General features: G+C 37.6%; 1 pseudogene; it reads left to right on the plus strand.

The window, feature by feature from the left end:
- The first annotated feature begins 907 nt into the window (after nucleotides 1–907).
- On the plus strand, nucleotides 908–2,224 carry LOC125413217 (alpha-enolase pseudogene; annotated as a pseudogene).
- Nucleotides 2,225–14,883: the final 12,659 nt, after the last annotated feature.

Here is a 14,883-nt window from a genome sequence, read left to right on the forward strand (position 1 = left end):
AAAGCACATAATGTGTATGGCCTTTGTTCATGCTGCATAGTTTGACTATATATTTTATGCTAATGATGATTTAGTGAACACCTTTTTCTGCTCTGTGAGTTTAGAGCCAGAAAAGTTGGTGTTGTTCACATCATTGGCTCTTGGCCCACATAACCAACCCCAGTGAAATTTCTATGTACAAAGCTTCATGTGAGCTTCCACTGGAAGTGACTTAGTAATTACTACTGCATATTTCTACAAAAAGAACTAGATACATTATAGTGGAAGCCTACTGGGGAAAAGACACAGAGTCCGCAACTGATCTCTGCCATACTTTGTCCTTATTCCATATCGTTTGCTGGTATAATCTTTTTCTTCTCAGTGTAATCTATCTTATCCATAATTGTAGGAGGTTTTCTGAGCAATGAGTCCTTCCAGTGGTCTGCTAAACCTGAGAGTCGTATTAGAGATACTTGACACATAATTGGCCTTTGTATAAAAATAATACTAAAAACAGATACAGTTTTACAAATTATCTCTACAGAAAAATACATATTTTATCAAGCCCTAGAGCATAGAAATGCAGGAAATGAGCAGTTTATTAACACCAATGTAATTTCAAAGGGATTAATTGCTGTGTTTATAAAAGGCTGCTTTAGAATATTACAAAGGAAATACCATTACATAGACATAATTAAGGACCTAAAGCAAAGCATCCATACACATGTATATTCACTCGAAATAAATTGAAGAGATCTTTATATTATTATTTCTTGAAATAGCACTAACAAAAAAAGAGTACACTGGAAAATAATGCCATAAGAAAGTGTTTGATCAGCTCAGGAACAGGGTTGGGTGCATGTTCCCACTAAATGCTCTCCAGGGTGTGTGCAGAACCCTCTGTGTTTTTCCTCCATGGCAATCCGACTGCTAGAAACTCGCCATGTCTATTCTCAAGATCCATGTCCAAGAGATCATTGACTCCCATGGGAATCATACTGTTGAGGTTAATCTCAACACCCCAAAAGGTCTCTTCTGAGCTGCCGTGCCCAGCGGTGCCTCCTCTGGGATCTATGAGACCGTAGAACTCAGTGACAATGATAAGAGGCACTCCAGGGGGAAGGGTGTCTCAAAGGATGTTGAACACATCAATAAAACTATCGCACCTGCTCTGGTTAGCAAAACAAACAACTGAATGTTGTGGAACAAGAGAAGATCGACAAACTGATGATTGAGATGGACGGCACTCAGAGTAAATCCAAATTTGGTGCCTATGCCATCCAGGAACTATTCCTGGCTATCTGCAAAGTTGGTGCTGCAGAAAAGGGTGAACCCCTCTACCACCTCTCTGAGTTGACTGGCAACCCTGAAGTTTTCCTGCCAGTCCCAGTTTCAGTGAGATCAATGCCAGTTCTCATCCTGGCAGCAAGTTGACCATGCAGGAGTTCGTGATCCTCCCTGTGGGGGTGTCCAGTTCCGGGAAGCCATGCACACTGGAGCAGAGGTTTATCACAGCCTAACGAATGTCATGAAGAAGAAATATGAGAAAGGTGCCACCGATGTGGGTAATGAGGGCAGATTTGCGCCGCACATCCTGGAGAACATAGGAGCTCTGGAGCTGCTGGAGAAGAATATAATTGGGAAGACTCGCTACCCTGACCAGGTTGTCATCTGCATGGGCGTGGCTGCCTCTGAGTTCTTCAGGTTCCAGCAAGTCTGACCTGGACTTCAAGTCTCCTGATGACTCCAGCAGATCACACCCAACCAGCTGGCCGACCTGCATAAACCCTTCATCTGGGAATATCCAGTAGTGTCCATGGAGGACCTCTTTGACCAAGAAGACTGGAAAGCCTGGCAGAAGTTCACAACTAGAGCAGGCATCCAGGTGATTGGGGATGATCTCACAGTGATCAGCCCTGAGAGACTTGCCAAGGCTGTCAGTTGTCATCTGTAACTGCCTCCTGCTCAAAATGAACCAGATCTGCCCTGTGACCTAGTCTCTGCATGCGTGTAAGCTGGCCCAGTCCAGTGGTTGCTACATCATGGGGCCCCATCGTTCTTGGGGAGCCTAAGGATACTTTCATCGTTGACCTGGTGGTGAGGCTCTGCACTTGGAAGATCGAGACTGGTGCCCCCTTGCTGATCCAAGAGCCTAACCAAGTACAACCGGATTCTTAGAATAGAGGAAGAGATGGACAGCAAGGTCAAGTTTACCAGCAGGTCTTTCAGGAACCCCCTGGTCTAGTAAAATGTGGGTGAAGATCCCTGGAGGGACCAACTGCTTAGATACTGTCCCTGTTGTCAATTAGGAGGCTCAAGGCTGGCCCAGCGCTTTCCCCTCTTATGCATCATTTTTTTTAGACATTCTTGTTGCCTCACTTGAACCCATGAAGCCCTGCTGGCTTCATTGTTTGTCACCTCATTTCTAAGCTAGTGTCTGGAACTAATGGTGAATCAATCCCACACCAGTTAGGTTTTAAAGGGATTTTTATTTTGGGGGGTATAACTTATATACACACAAACCGTCAGGAAAGGAGCCTAGTCGCTGGAGCAGGAGCCAGAACCAAGCGCCGGAACCAAGAGAGCGAGCCTAGGCTTGGTGCTCTTTTTTAAAAGAGAAATATACCATGCCCCAGTGGGCTGGTATTTCAGCGACTATTGGCTGAAGGAGCAGAAGGTACTCCCACAGCACGGAACACAGTGTAATCTCTAGGGTGGTCACTGGCAAGACCCCCCCCCCCCTCCATGGCTCTACAAGCAGAATAAAAGCCTCAGTGACACATTAAAAAAAAGAAAAAGAAAAGTGTTTTATCAGTTGTAATGTAGATTGCATATCTAACTTGATAAAACAGAAAATTTAAAGTTCTGATAAGCCTATCTGAATGGCTCATTTAAGGGAATCACATTTTAAATCTCCCTTCTCCATATACATATAAATAGAGAATGTGTTTTATGTAAAAATGTTTCTCATATTTTTCACTCCATATCTTCTACAATATTTCATTTTTTTATATACACATTTAATCTCTAAATACATCCATCCACTAATATAGCATGTTTTGTATCTTCTATTAGTAGTTTGGTATTAAGAAAGAAAAGACTTGGTATTACAATGACAGGAAATTTTTCATAAAGAACAATTCTGATAGTATGCCAAATTATCACTCTATACAGCTGTTTAAATTTAAAACAAAACAAGTACGAGTAGCAAGGGGTAAATGATTTCATATATCAAATGCATACAAATTGGCTCAACACAAAAGCAAGGTGGAGAAAAATAGTAGATTGTATGAGATGATACAATTATTACAAATTGCCAGTCAAGAGAATACCGCTAGGCTCATGTATGTACTGAAATTTTTGTACACACTAGGAACGTTGGTGAGATGAAAAATGCTGTGGGTTTAAGAGACTTATTACAAATGAAGGATATAAATTATGTAGCAATCAGTTAAGCACAGCCATCCCTGTGAGACTGACAGTCACTTCCAACTAGGGGAACCGGTGAATTGCACAATAACTCACCCCTCAGACTAGGATGGAACAGGAACCAATTGAAGATTATTATAGTAGCTAAAAGACCAATGAACATGGTAGTAATGGAAGAGACCCCTGAACATAGTAGTTGATTTTGAGAGATAGAGGTATGCTCATTGAGTTAGGGAGAACAATTTTGTGCAGACCCCTGCCATGCAAATGAGGGCAGTCTTGATTGCTTCCAGGGCTTTTAGCGAAAACCACAATGCATTCAATTTATCTTTATGCAATATGTGCTATGCAAATGAAATAATGGGGGAGTGGTTCCCTTTCTGGCTTCCAGTCATGACCTTCCCTCTACAAACATGACATGTTTTCTCACTGCGAAGGTGAAAAAATAGTTTCCTAGGAAACTTGGCTACAGATTTTTGCTAATGTTTTAAAGAAGATAGGGGACCAAGAACCATGAAGTCAGGAGTTGTTTCGAATCTAGCAAACCTTCTAATTTGTACTGATCAAAATTTAAACCATTTTGGAGTATCTAGAACAGAATAAAACGTCAGGAAAATAGTTAATTGTACTCTTGAAAACATACTCTAAGATTTCTACACCCTACTGCTGAGAGACTTGCATACCCATGTCTATTACTGCTCAATTCACAATAGCTAAGACATGGAATCAACTTAGATGTGGATTTTAGTCAACCATAAATAAGTAAAATTATGAAATCAATAAGAAAATATATAGAACTAGAGAATTACCAAGTGAGATGATTAGAGCTCAGAAAAAACAAAAATGGCAGTTCTTGTTCATATACAGATGCTAGCTCCTAAATTTTATATTCATGTATTTTATGGATGTATAAATATGTATCTATGTTTTATTTGTACATACATATATATGTAAATACATATTTATGTTTTATAAATGTTTGAGTGTGGTAGAAGTCAGGAAACCAGATAGGAGTCTTTGACATAAAATGAGGTTTTAAGCAAGGGAGATTGGAAAGGCAATATATCACAGGTGATTTGAAGGTGGACAGGGAGGTATTGGAGGAGAAAGATTCAAGTACTGAGGAGAACAATGGTATAAAGAAAATAATGGGGAAGGGAATATTAATAAAAACCCAACTGTTCTACTTTCATCTCTGTGATAAAACATGCTGATCAAAATAAATATAGAAAATGAAAGGGTTTGCATCTGCTAACGTGTTATAATCCATAATTAAGGGGTTCTAGGATAGGAATATAAAAAAGAACTTAAAGAAAAAACTGTAGAAAAATATTGCTTGCTGTCTCAGTCATATTTATCTGTCTTTATCTAGTTTTATTACCTAGTCCAGATCAGCTTCACATGGGATGGTGCTACCCAGAATGGGTTAGACCCACTACCAATAGTTAAAATTTTCAGTCCACCAAAGATATCCACAGGCCAATCTGATCTCAATAATTCCTAAGTTGACATTCTAATTAAGACAATAAGTGAATATGAAAATATTATAAAGAAACATTCTTTATTATTATTTTTATTAAAAATTTCCACCTCCTCCCCCTCTTCCCACTTCCCTCCCCTCCCCTCCCCTTTCCCCTCATTCTCCAGGCCAAAGAGCAGTCAGGGTTCCAAGGTCCTCCCCACTCCCCCCAGGTCCAGGAAGGTGAGCATCCAAATAGACAAGGCTCCCACAAAGCCCGTTCATGCAGTAGAATCAAAGCCCAGCGCCATTGTCCTTGGCTTCTCAGTCAGAATCCACCGTCAGCCACATTCAGAGAGTCCAGTTTGATCATATTCTCCATCAGTCCCATTCCCACTGGCCTTGGTGATCTCTCATTAAATCTGTCCCACCGTCTCAGAGGGTGAAACCTTTTTGCTAGTTAAAAAATAAAATACATGTTAAAAAATATTGATTGAATATATCATTATTTTAACCGATTTATAATCTTAAAGCAGATAAGATCTAAAACAAGTTTTGTTCATTGAGACAAAAACTATCACATATAAATATAAACTATAAGAATATAATTATGGATATTTACAAAGCAATAACTAAAAATAAAGCTAAAAGGCTTTAGAAGATGAGTCTTCTTATTTTTTATAAGTAAATAGAATGATCAGACTACCAGTGGCTTAATGTTCCAAAACTGCCTCCAAATAATGCTATGCCTTTAAAATATGAATTATTGTCTATTCCTACATTACACAGGTTATACTGTACAAGAGATGTATTTAAATTCAGGTTACCTCTATTGAGACATTCAATTAAGCATTTCACTAGGTCCAGAAGATTGGCAGGTAAATGAATAATAGCATATAAAACTAAACGATGCTTTGATTGCATCCTCCAAACTGTACTTTCATGCCTATGACATGTTTTAGTTTTAGCCCCCTGAGCAGCTTGAACACGGGTATAATGGATTATTTTGAGTTCCATATAATATGCTAGCACCTTTGCTTTGAGATCCTATTGTATGGAGCTCATCACAGGGAGCCCATCTCTGTATTCCACATTAGAATTTTCTGCAAGTGCCTTTGATTGCAATATTCTTACTATATTCCACAATTATTATTTAATCATTAATTCAATAGTATAACAAACACCTCCTCAAACCTCACAGGGCTTTTTTACATAATTAGTACCTAGAAGGATTAATTTCCCCATTATTAACATTCAGGGTTGCTTGTGAAAATCATCACAAGTACCTCAACAACATTATATAATAGTTAAGGAAATTAGAGTAGTGTAATGCCTGAAGAAAATACAATTTCTTAGTAAGATTAAGTCTACTGTAATACTAAGAAGTAGTTATCTTTGGAGAAAACAGGTCAGAAAGCTTTTGCACATTATTGGTTGGTTTCCAAAGTTCAGTGCTTCAACCTCATTTTTTTTTTAGTAGATTAGTAATGAATTCAAATAGGTTCAAAGATTTGCACATCAAATGAGCCACATTTCAGGGTATCACCCCATTACTTAGCACAAATTGTCCTAATTTTAAGCATGAGTTTGACTTCTTTTACATATGGGCACATTTCATTGTTTTATCCCATTGGAACTATTAGTTCAATAAAAGAGCTTTGGAGGTAGAATGTTATCTTTCCTGTTAATTAGAAAATATTAACCCGTGGCACACATGAGAAGGTCTGAGGAGTCACACTTTCGTCTTCAGAGACAGAGGATGATACTGACAAGGCAGCCTTGGAGGCAAGATGTTTACACTCCCACAAAAGCCTAAATCCTCCAAGTGACTGCTCTGTCAGTCTAGAGGCTAATTAGAAAGTGCAAGGACTTCCTCACACCAGTCTTCAAATGCCACCTCCCATCAATAGCAGTGCTCAAAAACTGGCCAGTCTGCAAGCTGACTCATGCTTAGTATAGAAAACAAACTACAGAGCTACACAAAATTTTTTAACTTTTTTCTTAAAGCATTCAAAACTACTGCGTTAATGTGTTAGAGTTTATCCAGAGAGAGACTCTAGCAGCACTTTTTCTACTATTAAGAAGGCATGCACTTTCCAATTCCACAGTCTGCCACATTCCTCCCTGTCCTGACATGGGGGTCTAGTAGAAAGTCCCTTTGTGCTGGCACAGTGCATAAATAACTTTTGATTGTTTCATTGCTATGTATCTCTTAATCAAGAGTCTGTAAATACTTTATTTGAAACTTGTTTCATAATTTGAAGAAAAAGTATCACCTTATACAAGTTAAAAGTTGCATATTTATTAATGGTGTAAATACTGTTTGGAGAATTCAGTTGTAACTATAGACACTGGCATCATTGTTAAACTAAATGCAGACTAGTTCTAAAAAGCAGTTACTCGATGCATGCTTTTTTATTTCTTGAGATTATAGTATAATTACATCATTTCTCCCTTTTGTTCACCTGAACCACATGCATGTACCCCTCCATGGTCCTTTCAAATTAATGTATTTTTTTTACATTAAATGTTGTTATGTATGTATACACTTATATTCTTAAATACATATAGATCCTTAAGCTATCAAGATTGATAATTATTATAATTAGTACAATATGAATAAATAAATAATGCCATTAAATAAATATCTGCAACGTAATTATTATACTTATATTTTCTATGAATGCTTAAGTATTGATTAATAAGAGAGGTGGTTTGTACCATATGGTGCTATAACATAACTAGAAAAGAATTGTTTTATTATTAGTTCATGCTGTCAATCAAAGTAGAAATAATGAATATTTTAGTGATTCTTTTGTATTGTTTGCTGGATGCAAATTTTGCAAAAAAAAAAAAAGAAAAGAAAAAAGAGTTTCAGTCTTTTTCTAGCTGTGTTGTAAAGTAGTTTCTTTTAGCAAAGACTTTCTACTGGTCTTACTGTGCAAATGTTGTCTCACTGAAAACAGAAGAAATTAAAGAAATTAAAGAAATTAAATCAATGCAGAATCTATCTTGATTTGATTTGTATTTCATCTTTTTGAAATTACTGGAAAAAACTAAACACAAATCTTAGATTTGCAAAGGCATTGACAACTCTCAACTTAGCAGAAATTCCAGATATTTAGAGTAAAATGATAAACAGCAAACTGAATAAAAAGTAGACATGATCTCAAGTGTACAAACAGCCCAAAATGCCATGCCAGATCATCAAGAATATCTCCACTAAAGGATTGCCAGCAGTGATAGCCCTGTGTGCAAGATAATTATATGAAATGCCAAAAAAACAAGCCAATGGGATAAATGATATTTAACGAAATTAGAAGAATAAGCTTCCAACATTTTGAAATACACCCATGAGTTGAAAAGCAAACTAAACACCCACATGACTAGTGAATTTGAGGTTTTCAACGCAGGAGAACCTTGGTAAACAATTCTCTGTGAACCTCCAGCCTTCCTGCAATACTATACACAACCGCGCTTTTGTTTTAGATTTTCTTTACAAGAATGTTTATGCTACAAATAGTGTGGAAAAGGAAGAGAATGCTTACATGAAGGAAGCAAAGTCCCTGCTTACTTGCAGCCCTGTAAAATGACTGATGCTAAAAAAACTCGGGGCTGCTCAGATACGATACGAATCTACTGTGTGAACAGCATCTACCTGGGACAGCTTGCATTCCTGCTGCAGATTCTGAAGAACAAGGAAAACTAATGAAGGTCTGAGGATCATGCTGCTTGCTGTTCCATGACAATAAAGTCCCTTTCTCTGAACCGTGTGTCACATGTCTCCAGTCATCATCAACACAATGGCGACACACAAAATTGATAGTGTTCAATAGAGTAAAATTGCAGATCTTCTTCAAGTCCACTGCTTCAGTCCTGAAATTTCCATTTTTGTCAAAAATAGACTGAATTTTCTAGTCCTTGCAACTTCTAGATTTTGAATAGACATTGATTATAACAGTCACCAGAATATAGCTATAGTATTATTATTCAATTATTTGATCTTTGTTTTCTATTAATAAATTTGTATTGTGACCAAGAGTTCTACTTTCTGACAAAACTCTTTAAATAAAAATTACAAATATTAACCTCATAGCAACCCACTAATTAGGCCTTTCTGAATTGTTTTCCTTCTGGGCCCTTCATATACTCTAAAATTGTTTACTTTAGTGAATAGGTTTAGCAAAAATAAAAACGTCAGTATAAGCTAGGGTATTTTGGACATAACTAATATACTGAATCACTGACATGAAAATATCTTTTTGAAACTGTATATTCTGTATAATTTTTAAGTTTCAAAGTGTATGAATATGTGCATGTAAAAAAGCCATGTAGTCTATACTTAGGAAAAACTTTCAGTTGGGTATACCTTTATAAAAAGCAATCTTTTTTCATTTTGTATACCTATCCTAGTTCCCAATTTCTCCCCTCCTCCCAACCTGATCCATGCCTCAGGCCCCAGAGAGGGTAAGGCTTCCCATGGGGAGTCAACAAAGTCTAGCACATCACTTTGAGGCAGGACCAAAGTCCCCTTCACTATATCTAGGCTGTGCAAGGTATCCTTTCAAAGAAAATGGGCTCCAAAAAGACAGTTCAAACAGTGGCACTACCAACTGTCCCAGCAATACAACTGTAACCCATATTAAGGAGGCCTAGTTAGATCCTATGCTGCTTCCCCGCCTCTCCCCCCTCACTCCTTGCTGTCAGTCCAGAGTCAGTGAGCTCCCATTTCTCAGATAAGCTGTTTTAGTGGTATTCCCAACATGGTCTTGACCCATTTGCTCATATTATCACTTCACCCTCTCTTTGACTGGACTTTGGTCCAGTCTATTTGGTGTTCTGTAAGCTTCTTGTATCTTCATAAACTTTCCTTCTTTAGGTGGGAAAGTTTTCTTCTATGATGTTCCAGTTGGATGTCTTATAACACCTCTATAATTTTGATATCATCACTGTTAATATATCCGAAATGACAACTAACCTTATAGTTTTCAGGTATACATGGTTTTATTTTTATTCTGGTTTTTCAATTGATAACTGCCCAGTTTTATAATTATATAATTCACACTTTTTATAATGCTGTCAGTGTAACATTAGAAGACAACATCATGTTAATAAAGTCTTTTGTTACCTTCCCCCCACACCCCCACCACTTAAGATAGGTATAAAGCTCTGGAAAAATAAATGCAGGTGAATTTCAGAATTTCAATCACTGGAATACTCTCCTGGTATTATTCTATGTTTGCTGTCTTATTATTTTTATATGTCTTCATATTCTTTACATATGTTGCTAAAATTCCCATGTTCCTACCCTGGTAAAAGTGATTTTTGCCAAGACCAGTCCTCGACATATGTGGTCCAAAGGACATTAAATGAAGTTTCAAGAACCACAACCTCGTTTATTATCAGAATCTTCTAAGAAACGGGACAGATTAGACAGCATCCTGCTTCTCAAAGAAGTCTTCTTGGCCATGTTTAGGGATAGCCTCAGAGAGAATAGAAACACTGGCTTGTGTCTCATGTTAGTCTTGATTTACTATTTATTTAACCAGGATTTTAACAGCTGTCTACATGGTCTCTTCCAGGTTTAAAGCATTTCTGGAACTTATCTCTTTGCCACAGTGATTATGGTTATTATAAAGACCCTCCTTTAAGAATAAAGCTTACTACAAAGCTAAGCATACTTATATGTCCTAGTCATGGGTACATTAGATGTCATGTCACCATTCATTAAAAGGTTTATGCCTTCTGTATTAATTTTCAATAAAAACCTTTATATCATGTTCTTACCTGTTTACCTGTGAAAAAATACTGTTTGCTTATATGAGGAAGTGACAACAGTCAAGGATTTCTGCCCCACTCCTTTGAATCTAATGCTCCACAGCAAGTGCTTCTATCTTGAGAATCAACTCTGTACCCTGGAGAGAAGTTGAGGACAGTTAGAAACCCGGAAAAACAGAAGTAAACTAGGTGTCCTGCAAAGAAAGCGTTATCTAGAAGGCAGCAAGCATTAGGACACTGGGTGATATCATTGCATTCAAAGTTCAGGTAAGAATTGTTCTATATCTGAATCTGACATTTTCTATTATTTTATTTTTAGTTGTAATTTAGTTTAAAATATACTTGTGTATTTTTCTCCTTATAGTCTCTCTTTCAAAATTCTTCTATATACTTTTATTAATACCTTTAGAATTCAAGGTCTCTTTTATTAAATTTATGTACATGATTTCAGGGCTGACAACTTGATACTGGAAAGTCAATTAAGGTGCTCATTTCTGGGAGGACCATTTTTCCTGCTTTTGGCACTCTTTGTTTGTCTGTAGCTCTTTATCTATGGATTTAACCCACGAGACCCCTTACTTCCATGTTAGCATATCTGCTGGTGATGTACTTGTTCAGATCTTGTTTAGTCAGCTTTAATTAATTTGAGAGATGAAACAAAAATTAGGAATACATGAATGTTGGTAACACTGGAAAGTTGGGGGAATTCCCAGAGTCATTGGAAAACTACAGTAACCACTTAGACATCTCTGTCTTGCCTTGGTTGATAGCTATAGGAGAAGGGCCCATTTAGCATCAGAGCATAATTTGCCAGCAACCCATGACTGAGTCACTGTGGGTCCAACTGAACCTCTTCTGTTCAGCCATCTCAAATATTGTCGGGCTCAGTCACATTGCTAACCAGTATCTCTACCCTGTTATATATTCAGCTAACACCATAGATCCAGAAAGATGGTTCAGGCATACTCTGAACTTCAGCACCATGAAAGAAAGAATGAAGAGAAAGGCAGAGGAGAGAAAGATGCCCAGTTAAGAAAACACCACAGAAGAGCTTCCGATTGCAAATGAAAATGATTGGAACAAGATGTAGAAATTGATCAAGTGAAGCAGAGACATCTATGAGAACTGAGAATGAGAATGTGCTCATTGGAGGCCATAGTTGGCAGAAGAAATCTGGTTCTGGTTTCCTAGTTCACCGCAATAGTGTTGCCAGGAGACTACACTTGGCCACATGACCAAAACTGGATTCTCTAGCCCTCAAGCTTGGGCAACTAGATTGACAAGCTCATGGCTCAACCCATACCTTTAAAAACGTTGATACAACAAAACCAATAAGAAAACAAAAATTAATATCTTGATAGTGCCTGTTTCTGGGACCTTCCTGTTTTGCTTACTGTGATCTCAAATTTCAATTTATAAATCTAAAAGAATCTTTTCTTTAATACTCATCCTTTAGAGTCAATATTTTCATTTTTTCTTCATATTTTTAAGTCTAATCCCCAGGAATATCATTGGCTTCATGGGGTTTTGGTGGCCATGATAGAAATATAAGAAAATAGATAGATCATCTATTGAGACAGGGAAAGTAGTTAATAATGAGTTTGGGTTAGTAAGAAGGGATATGAAGAACATCTACTTCAAAAGGGCTAGACCCAGAGGACAATGACCCTTTGTGGGTCATTTACACAGTCCAGTGTTTTCCCACTGTTGTGGGATATTCTCAAGAAATCTCTCTGGTTATGGTATGTAGTCCATGTGAAGAAGGATTTCCTGTCATTTTCTGGCAACTGGCTTCTGTAACATGTTACTGTAGCCTTCCTTCTTCAATCCATACTCTCTGATCACATACACATTTGTGAGTCAGGAAGTCCCTGAGAAGATTTGAATAAAAATAAAATTAACAAAACCCATAATTTTAAATATATATGGAGTAGAACATTTTTCAGAAAGTTATTTTATAAAGCCAATCGTTGAAAACTTTAACAAAATTCTTTTTATTGTATTTTCCTCTGCAGAATATATGACACTACCTTCTTATATTCTAGAAATAGGCAAAGTTCTTCAAGTCTTGTTCTATATTTCAAAACAGAATTTATCTTTTGACATAAATGAATTGGAAAATTATCAGAATAAATTTGGACACTCAAATGATCACAGTTATTACAGCTCAAATTTGGGCATGTTGTTTTAGCTCTATTGTCTAAATTTCTTCCTTATTCCTCAAAGTAAATCTGTCCCTAATTTCTTTGTTCCTTCAGTATTTAAAGGATTTATCTGAGGTCATCCTAAACGCCATTAGGTATATAAGTCTGTTATACTGGAGCTTGTAATTATTATAGCATGATATGTCAATTGAAGTAATGGATTTTCAATCTGTCTGTGTTAAAGGAATAGATGTCATCCATAAGTTTTTGGAACTTGAGTACTTGACTCCCACTTGGTAGCTCTTTGGTTAGTAATAGAGTGTGGCCTTGCTAGAGGAGATAAATAAGACATGGTGGGTGGGATTGAAGAGAGCTTTGAGGTTTCAAAACATTCATTCGGTTTCAGTTGTTTGTTCTCTGCTTCCTATTTGTGATTCTAGAGATAAGCTCTCAGCTGCTACCCCAGCCTCTTGCTGCCTGCTACCCCTGTTCTATCATCATTAGCTATTACCTATGCTCTAGAATCACAGACTTTTAACCATGCTCCATCAACATGGGCTATTATTCCAAAGTAATCTCTTTATTTTATAAGCTGCATTTATTATGGTGTTTTATCACAGCAATAGAAGAATAATCAAGTATGTATATATGCTTTCTATTTTATTTTTGTTTATTCATTCATTTTTATTAAATAAATTGTTTATTATATAACTTCACACATGTACACAATATATACTGTGTACTTCTATTGCCACCTTTTCTCATCCCCTACTATCAGTGTTCACCTACTTCAAAAATCTCTCATGCTTATGTCTACTCATTTTGTTTCCTACTCACTTAATGGAAACAGGCCAATCTATATGACCGTGGTTTCAGAGATTTCCTTTTAAGTTTAGCAGGCTTAGCTGTAGGTGTACAATTAATAATAGAGACTCTTACTCCCAAAAAATTATCCAAAGCCAATAGTTTAGCTGTAAAGGTACGGCTTTGTGAACTCTTCCCCATCTATCCTTTAGTCAAATGTTGGTAGGACTGGTCGCACACAAGCTCAGTGCAGATTGCTTTAGCCCAGTGAAACACACCTTTAAGTCTACACTTAGAGAATAACCAAAAGAAATTTAAAATCTTGCGTGGGTGACTACATAATAAATAGGCAGTGCTCTGTTAGTCAATCAGATCTTAAGCCTAAAACACAGATGACCACATGTCCTCTGAGCTAATTGTTGTAAATGTTGTATCAAGTTTACAGTATAGCAGATTTCAGTCCTTTCTGTCTTCTGGCTCTTTCATATTTCTACCTTTCTAAAAATTATCAAAGATGGAAAAATTAAATGACTTATTTTTTTTCAAAGTTTATTAAATTATGAAAGTTTCCATTTCCGCCCGTCCTCCCAACACCCTCCCACATCCCTCCTCCCCCTCCTCCTCCCTCTCCATCCCTAAGAGCAGTCAGGGCTTCCAGCCCTGTGGGAAGTTCAAGTTCCTCCCCCCTCCCTCCAGGTCCAGGAAGGTGAGTATCCAAACAGACTGGATCCCAAAAATCCAGTATATGCAGAGGAAACATGACCCAGTGTCATTGTCAGTGGCTTTTCAGAAAAGCTCCCGGCCAGCCACATTCAGAGAATCCGGCCACATTCAGAAAATCTGGTTGGATCACATGCTCGTTCAGTCCCAGTCCAACTGGCCTTGGTGAACTCTCATTAGATCAGTCCCCTTGTATCAGTGGGTGATCGCACCCCTCGCGGTCCTGAGTTTTTTTTCATGTTCTTCCTCCTTCTGCCCCTCATTTGGACCTTGGGGGGGCTCAGTCCAGTGCTCCAATGTGGGTCTCCGTCTGTATCGCCATCCATCGTCGGATGAAGGATCTATGGTGATAAGCAAAATCTTCATCAGTATGGTTATAGGCCAAGGCCGATTCAGGTACCCTCTCCTCTGTCTAGAGAACAATCTGGGGATCTCTCCTTGGACCTGGGATCCCATTTATAATCAAGTCTCTTATAAACCCTAAAATGACTCCCTTAGTTGAGATATATTCTTCCCTGATCCCATATCCATCCTTCCTCCCTCCCCCCATCTCAGTCCCCCGAGTTTTCC

Source organism: Myodes glareolus, chromosome 2, assembly GCF_982192425.1.
Source record: "Myodes glareolus chromosome 2, mMyoGla1.1, whole genome shotgun sequence".
In the NCBI taxonomy this organism is placed as follows: Eukaryota; Metazoa; Chordata; class Mammalia; order Rodentia; family Cricetidae; genus Myodes; species Myodes glareolus.